Genomic DNA, 8,303 nt, shown 5'->3' with positions numbered 1-8,303 from the left:
AAGATGACTGGAATATGCTTCCCGAATTGGTGATGCTGGGTGATTTGTTGTAATAATGGTTTCAGGGCAAGATGAATTAATCACTGTCACTTGAGGGAAGAAGAAGAAAGTGTATTCAAAAGCATCACCATATATTGCCAGCAGGGGAAAAAAAAGACTTAAAACCAGAAAAACAAAATAGTCTTTTAGCCCTTTTAAAAGAGAAAACATGACAAACATACATCTCAGGGAACCGTAACACAGAAATATCAGAGAAGTGAATAATTCACTCGTCATGATGTTTGTCAATAGGAAGTCAATTATTGGGCCACTAGTGTTTGTGTTTGCTAGTCTCAGTACCCTCTCCTCATTTCTCTCTCCTTTACAATCTTTCTTTTTATTAGGACTACTGATTGTTTGGGGACATCTGAAATTACTCAGGATTGTGGTGACCAGTTGAACAGAGATAAGCCAAGAGCAGGCAGTGATTTATATCCCTGCAGGTGAGATCTGGGTGCTGTCGAAAGGTTTGTTATATCCTCTGATATTCTTTCACATAATTACACTACCAGCAGATATGATCACACGTTCTTGCCTTGGTGTGTCACTCTGTACTCAAGTGTTATCGTATCATACAGGGACATTGAAAGAAGAGTTTGATTATACTCTGAGCAACTTTTCTTATTGTGTATGCACATGTGTATACACTTGTTATTCTATGTGCATAATTACCTCATTAACAGCAACAACAAAAACCTTAAAATGTGTGAGTATATAGGACCATAAGAGTGAAAAAAAAAGAAATCAGAATGAAGAGAAAAAGAAAGTAGAAAAGTAAAACCCTAGAAAATGGTAGTATATATAATAAACGGTCTGAAATATAAATTATTCACTTGAGGTAGGCTGCAAATTTGGCTCTGAGCTTTCTAGCAGTCAAATAAAAGAGATGAACTTGATATTATTCTCAATTCTCTGTAAGGGAAACAAAACAATTGCTGAAAAGAAGCAAAAAACTCTGTCTCATTTTGAAATCTGAGATAATTTTTTCCTATTCCAAACATTTTCGTTTTATAGGTGTTCTATGTTAAAAAATTTGCTACTGATATAGAAAGTGGGTAGTGCTACAAAAAACAAACAATAAACACATCAACCCAGATTTATCCCTTTCTTTGAAATATTAAATTGTTATAAATTGGACGGTTACTTAAGGCTCTGGACAGTGAAATGAACATCACTTAAAGGAGAGCTTCCCATCAATACTTACATGTTTTCATATCAGATGGGTAATGTGCTTATACTGTAACATGGTTTGAGGGAGGCACATCTCACACGTGAGCATAAAAACCCAATCGTTACACTTTACACATTACAAAAGAATCTTCCCACCAATACTTTTAAGAAAGATTAGATGGCATAAATACTGTCAGTATGTTTTTTATTTTTAAAGAATAAGGATGATTCAGGAGCTGAGCTGAGTCATTGAAAAACGTTGAAAGAGAGAATACATGAGAGCCGAAGAGAATCCAGCAATCTGAATGTCCTCCACTCTCTAAAAGACGTTCAGATGACTACCAGAGAGTTGCCACTGGTTGTGCTCTGACCACTCAGTCACCAGATAGAAGCTGCAGCCAGGAGCACCTGCTTACTACAAGGTGTTTGACCATGGTCTATGGACAAGAGGTTAGTTGATAACTGTTGCTATAATGGGTCCTCCTGCACTTAGAGTTCAGGCATGTCTACAGCATTTGGCCCAGAAAGGACAATCCATAATTCTGTCACTGGGAATGCTTCCCAGGATTTGAGTAAACTACCAGTGTCTATCACTCTTTGGCAATTCATACTTATTTTCTTTGTTGGAGGAATACAGTGGTCTTTCCATGTTTTCTCGTGTGAAACTTTTAGTTGAATGTTTGGATCTTCTCCCATGTTTAGCATCATCATAACCTAGTAGATAAGTTAAACACACCACTAAATAACAAAGACTAGAATGTACTAAAGCCTTAAAATCTTTGACTTTAATTGTTTGACATAAAGTGAGTAGGAACGACCCATAAAATGGGCAGAGTTCAGGAGACAAGACAACAAGTCAAATGGGTAGAACCATATATATATGTGTATATATACATGCATGTATATAATGTATTAGTCTGTTCTCACACTGCAGTGAGGAACTGCTGAGACTGGGTAATTTATAAAGAAAAGAAGTTTGATTGACTCACAGTTCCACATGGCTGGGGAGGCCTCAGGAAGCTAACAATCATGGCAGAAGGCACAGGGTGGCAGCAAAGAAAATGAGTGCAGAAGAAACTACCAAATACTTATAAAACCATCAGATCTCATGAGAAATCACTCACTATCATGAAAACAGCATGGGGGAAACTGCCCTCATGATTCAATTACCTCCACTTGCTCTCTTCCTTGATGTGTGGGCATTTGGGGATTATTATTCAAGATGAGATTTTGGGTGGGAAGAGAGCCAAACCATAGCATATACATATATACACTTATATATATCTGATTCTACATATACACTCATATATGTGGAATATATGCAATTTTTAAGAATTACTAGAATTTCACCTCAAAACAGGTCAAGCTATACAAACATTTAGATTTAGCAAGGAAAAATAAATAAATAAATAAATAAATAATTAATAAATAAGTAAACAAACTAGAAACACTTTTAGACCACAACCACTAGACATGAAGCAGTCAATCAGCAAATAAAATAATTAAATGAAAAAGCTGTTACAGAAGGCACATGCTTCAACTCTATGCCCAAGCCATGGTAAAGACAAATGTTTCAGGCACACACTTAGAAAAATAAGAGTAGCATTAGAAGACCAATGGACCACTGACGTTTTACATTATCTCTTTTACTGCTGAAAGAATAAACACAAACAAGCCTGTGTGGGTCTTTGGAGACCACTTGGCCATCCTTACAGGTAGAATATTTTCTTTATGGATGTGAAGGCAACCATGCATGCTTTGTAAAAATTGTAAGAAAATATGTAAAGTCTGGTGTTGAAGAGAAGAGACAAAATGACAAAATGATGAAGTGGAACCAGCCGCTACAAAATGTCCATTTCTGGCTCAGATGCATTTTTCTCTCCATTTCCTTTCCAAAATTGGCCCCTTTTCTCCCATTTTCTCTTGATTTCATGCATCAGAGTTAGAAATCAATAGATATTATTTTATAAAACATTCCTTTGTTGTGTGAGTACAAAGCAAGAGAAATAAGGGGTTTGGACCACTTGGGGGTTAAACTAGGGTGACATTGGATAGTGCAGGGTGATTCGGTTCTCTAAAGCATGTTGTTTAGGGAAAGTTTACAAGATTAATTACTGGGACATCATAGCAAGCAGATAATTTTGGGGAGGACTTTATCATGTTATATACATGTGACAATATTCTAAGATGGATCAGCAGTAGCTGTTTGTTACTTGGTAAACTATTGAAGTTTAAGAATCAAATATTTTCAGCTAATGTTTATCAAAAGATGTACACACTGTATAAAAGAAGTCTGAACACTAATGATTAATATCAAACACTATCTTTTTTTTTTTTTGGTAAGGAGTCTCACCCTGTTACCAGGCTGGAGTGCAATGGCGCAATCTCTGCTCACTGCAACTTCCACCTCCCAGCCTGCCTCAGCCTCCTGAGTGGCTGGGACTGCAGGTGCCTGCTGCCACGACTGGCTAATTTTCTGTATTTTAGTAGAGACGGGGTTTCACCATGTTGCCCAGCTGGTCTCGAACTCCTGAGCTCAGGCAATCTGCCCTCCTGGGCCTCCCAAAGTGCTAGGATTACAGGCATGAACCACCGCCCCGGGCCACTATCTTACTTTTTAGCATGTCTGAATTAAAAACATAAAGCTTTCTCTATGTATGTTGATGATAAACTTTGGGTTTCAAGGAAAAGAATCACTCAGGTAAATTCCAAGAATGGGAGAGGAGAAGGGGTTATTACAGGATACAGTGGAAATAAATCTGGGAGGAATCTCAATCATGTTCCAAGAGCTCACAGGGGCCCAGAGAAATTCTCACAGGAAAAGCAAGAACATAGACAGCAGGAAAGCTTGGAGGCTAAGAGTTCCCTTGGAAGTTGAACTACTGCCTGAGAATATTAAAACAAAAACAGAAACACGTAAATAACCAGTCCTGAAACGAGCCTCTCAACTTCTGATAGGTTATATCTACATTTATGTACTTTCCTTTCACAGTTTATTCTAAGGCTAGTAGCCTTGAGTATTTTTAGGGCTGCAATTTGCACATCATCTAAGCTAACAGATGAAAAGTGCAAGTGTAGTTACCTAAGCACAAGTACGTTTCAACAACAAATCTTTACCTGAATGTCCATTGTATGTCCAAAACCGTCCGGTATCCTGGGGGTGGCAGCCTGGGGACCTGGGAGGAGTTTGAGTGGAGCTAAAGAAACAGAAAACAACTTTGACTAATACAGGCCTGTTAATATCTCTTGCTATGGAAATTTTCAGTGGCTTGATTTTTTACTTGTCTACTTTGAAGGTAAAGTTACTCACAGGCAGGTTTCTTAGTTTACAGACTTCGCTTTTCTTCCACTCCCAGCGTATTATCATTTATCAACTATTGTCACTGAATGTCCTTACACTAGGCATGGTAGATGGCTTTTCAGCTTCCAGACATCGTGCTGTGTCTTTGTATTCTTCAATGGTATTGCTTTAAATTGTAGGCATCCTTGTAATGGGTTTTCTTCTTTTTCTGACCCATAAAAAATTTCTGATAACATTTGCTGAACTCTGATCTCATTAAATTAAAATTTTAGTTATTAAAAGACAAGGTGTCACTTTTCTCAATCTTAGAAACAGATGAGGTCAGCTGCACTCCCTGCCCTCAGAGGCATATGTTAATCAAAGTAGTACAAAGTTAGATTTTTAAGCCACTTCCAATGGACAACTGGTTTAATTTGAGCAGTCATCAAACTGATTGTCATGTACTTGATCATAAGCATTTCTGAATAAAGTTCAGTGCTGGGCAAGATGATGGCTAAGATAACTAGAGCTTTCTATAAATCTCAGACACTATGCTATGCAGTGAGGGAGTAAAGATGAATTTAATGTGATTTTTAAAAAAAGTCTCCTCAAAGAGCTTTAGATTTATTTTTGATATCAAATAGTTTGAAGGACTAATAAGTGGTCAAGAGTTTGATTTTGAGGATTAATACATTATTAAAAGCTCTTTCTATAATAATTTGTGATATAATAATTTGTGGGATACTGATAGTGGAGTAAATATAAGGGCCTGAAGAAGAAAGGGAGCTATATGGTTGGGTCACACAATGAAGGCTGTATGTGACAATTAGTCCCTCCTACCAGACCCTGGCATTAAGAAAACCGCATGAGAAACCTAAACCAACAAGCAACAATTGAGATGAACATTTGAAACTTCTATACTTTGTAGAAACCTCACATTTACTAATGCTCAATTGGAAGCTAACAAGAAAAAAAAAATGTTAGGCAACTGAATTATCTTTACAGGTTAATGAGACTGCCAGAAAGCAACAGAGAAAGTACTTTCAAGAGGGGAATTATTTAACATAATGACATTTCTTTTCATGCAAACCAAATTAATTTCTGGAAGTAAGTGAGAAAATACTTACCCCTCCCTGCCTTACAGGTTTGTAAACTAAATCACGTTAGGTCTAGAAAACCACTAAATAGCCCCCCTGCTTATCTTCAGGAGTCTTTAAAATGAAAATGTGGGTGAATGGAGTAGTAAGACTGATGACACCAACAAAGATAGCTCGAAAGTCTATCCATATCAAGGACCAAGCATAAGGTCTGCACTGTCAGTAATTAGCATTCATACTGGGAAGGAAATTACATATTAATATACTGTGTGTTCTTTTATTAGGTGGCTCATTTTTTAACGGTGACATGCCTGTGGACAGAAATGTAATTCTTCACAGAGATTTAAAAAGTTGGGACTACATGCAATTCACCACATTAATCATGTGTTAGATCAAATAAACACCCATTGTGGGCTTTTTGTATTCATCAAGAGTTGAGCAGCAGTAACATATTCTGTTCTAAAACTGCAAAAGAATAAAATCAGAACTAAAAAAAAGGGGGGGAAAACCCAAGAACCTAAGAGAGAAAGGCAGAGCAAGATGGCCGAATAGGAACAGCTCCAGTCTCCAACTCCCAGCGCCAGCGACACAGAAGACCGGTGATTTCTGCATTTTCAGCTGAGGTACTGAGTTCATCTCACTAGGGAGTGCCAGACAATCGGTGCTGGTCAGCTGCTGCAGCCCGAACAGTGAGAGCTGAGGCAGGGGGAGGCATCGCCTCACCTGGGAAGTGCAAGGGGGAAGGGAATCCCTTTTCCTAGCCAGGGGAACTGAGACACACAACACCTGGAAAATTGGGTAACTCCCACCCCAATACTGTGCTTTAAGCAAACACGCACACCAGGAGATTATATCCCATACCTGGCCAGGAGGGTCCCACACCCACGGAGCCTCCCTCATTGCTAGCACAGCAGTCTGAGATCTAACCGTAAGGCAGCAGCAAGGCTGGGGGAGGGGCGCCCACCATTGCTGAGGCTTTAGTAGGTAAACAAAGCCACTGGGAAGCTCGAACTGGGTGGAGCTCACAGCAGCTCAAGGAAACCTGCCTGTCTCTGTAGACTCCACCGCTGGGGACAGGGCACAGCTAACCAACAACAAAAGCAGCAGAAACCTCTGCAGACGCAAACGACTCTGTCTGACAGCTTTGAAGAGAGCAGTGGATCTTCCAACACGGAGGTTGAGATCTGAGAAGGGACAGACTGCCTGCTCAAGTGGGTCCCTGACCCCTGAGTAGCCTAACTGGGAGACATCCCCCACTAGGGGCAGTCTGACACCCCACACCTCACAGGGTGGCTTACACCCCTGAGAGGAAGCTTCCAAAGCAAGAATCAGACAGGTACACTCGCTGTTCAGCAGTATTCTGTCTTCTGCAGCCTCTGCTGCTGATACCCAGGCAAACAGGGTCTGGAGTGGACCTCAAGTAATCTCCAACAGACCTACAGCTGAGGGTCCTGATTGTTAGAAGGAAAACTATCAAACAGGAAGGAAGCCTACACCAAAACCCCATCAGTACGTCACCATCATCAAAGACCAGAGGCAGATAAAACCACAAAGAGGGGGAAAAAGCAGGGCAGAAAAGCTGGAAATTCAAAAAATAAGAGCGCATCTCCCCCGGCAAACGAGCGCAACTCATCACCAGCAATGGATCAGAGCTGGACGGAGAATGACTTTGACGAGATGAGAGAAGAAGGCTTCAGTCCATCAAACTTCTCAGAGCTAAAGGAGGAATTACATACCTAGCGCAAAGAAACTAAAAATCTTGAAAAAAAGTGGAAGAATTGATAGCTAGAGTAATTAATGCAGAGAAGGTCATAAATGAAATGAAAGAGATGAAAACCATGACACGAGAAATACGTGACAAATGCACAAGCTTCAGTAACTGACTCGATCAACTGGAAGAAAGAGTATCAGTGATTGAGGATCAAATGAACGAAATGAAGCGAGAAGAGAAACCAAAAGAAAAAAGAAGAAAAAGAAATGAACAAAGTCTGAAGGAAGTATGGGATTATGTAAAAAGATCAAATCTACGTCTGATTGGTGTGCCTGAAAGTGAGGGGGAAAATGGAACCAAGTTGGAAAACACTCTTCAGGATATTATCCAGGAGAACTTCCCCAACCTAGTAGGGCAGGCCAACATTCAAATCCAGGAAATACAGAGAACGCCACAAAGATACTCCTCGAGAAGAGCAACTCCAAGACACATAATTGCCAGATTCACCAAAGTTGAAATGAAGGAAAATATGTGAAGGGCAGCCAGAGAGAAAGGTCGGGTTACCCACAAAGGGAAGCCCATCAGACTAACAGCAGATCTCTTGGCAGAAACTCTACAAGCCAGAAGAGAGTGGGGGCCAATATTCAACATTCTTAAAGAAAAGAATTTTCAACCCAGAATTTCATATCCAGCCAAACTAAGTTTCATAAGTGAAGGAGAAATAAAATCCTTCACAGATAAGCAAATGCTTAGAGATTTTGTCACCACTAGGCCTGCCTTACAAGAGACCCTGAAGGAAGCACTAAACATGGAAAAGAACAACCGGTATCAGTCATTGCAAAAACATGCCAAAATGTAAAGACCATTGAGGCTAGGAAGAAACTGCATCAACTAATGAGCAAAATAACCAGTTAATATCATAATGGCAGGATCAAGTTCACACATAACAATATTAACCTTAAATGTAAATGGACTAAATGCTCCAATTAAAAGACACAGACTGGCA

General features: G+C 39.6%; 1 non-coding gene across 1 annotated transcript; it reads right to left on the bottom strand.

Annotated features, from left to right (window-relative positions):
• Positions 1–1,252: 1,252 nt before the first annotated feature.
• LOC119621098 (small nucleolar RNA U13) lies at positions 1,253–1,357 on the bottom strand. Its single transcript, XR_005237621.2, has one exon. It is a non-coding gene; the product is annotated as a small nucleolar RNA U13 (small nucleolar RNA).
• Between the last annotated feature and the right edge of the window lie 6,946 nt (positions 1,358–8,303).

This window comes from Chlorocebus sabaeus, chromosome 7, assembly GCF_047675955.1.
Source record: "Chlorocebus sabaeus isolate Y175 chromosome 7, mChlSab1.0.hap1, whole genome shotgun sequence".
In the NCBI taxonomy this organism is placed as follows: domain Eukaryota; kingdom Metazoa; phylum Chordata; class Mammalia; order Primates; family Cercopithecidae; genus Chlorocebus; species Chlorocebus sabaeus.
The sequence above is the reverse complement of the archived record's forward strand: the minus strand, read 5'-3'. Positions and strand labels throughout refer to the sequence as shown.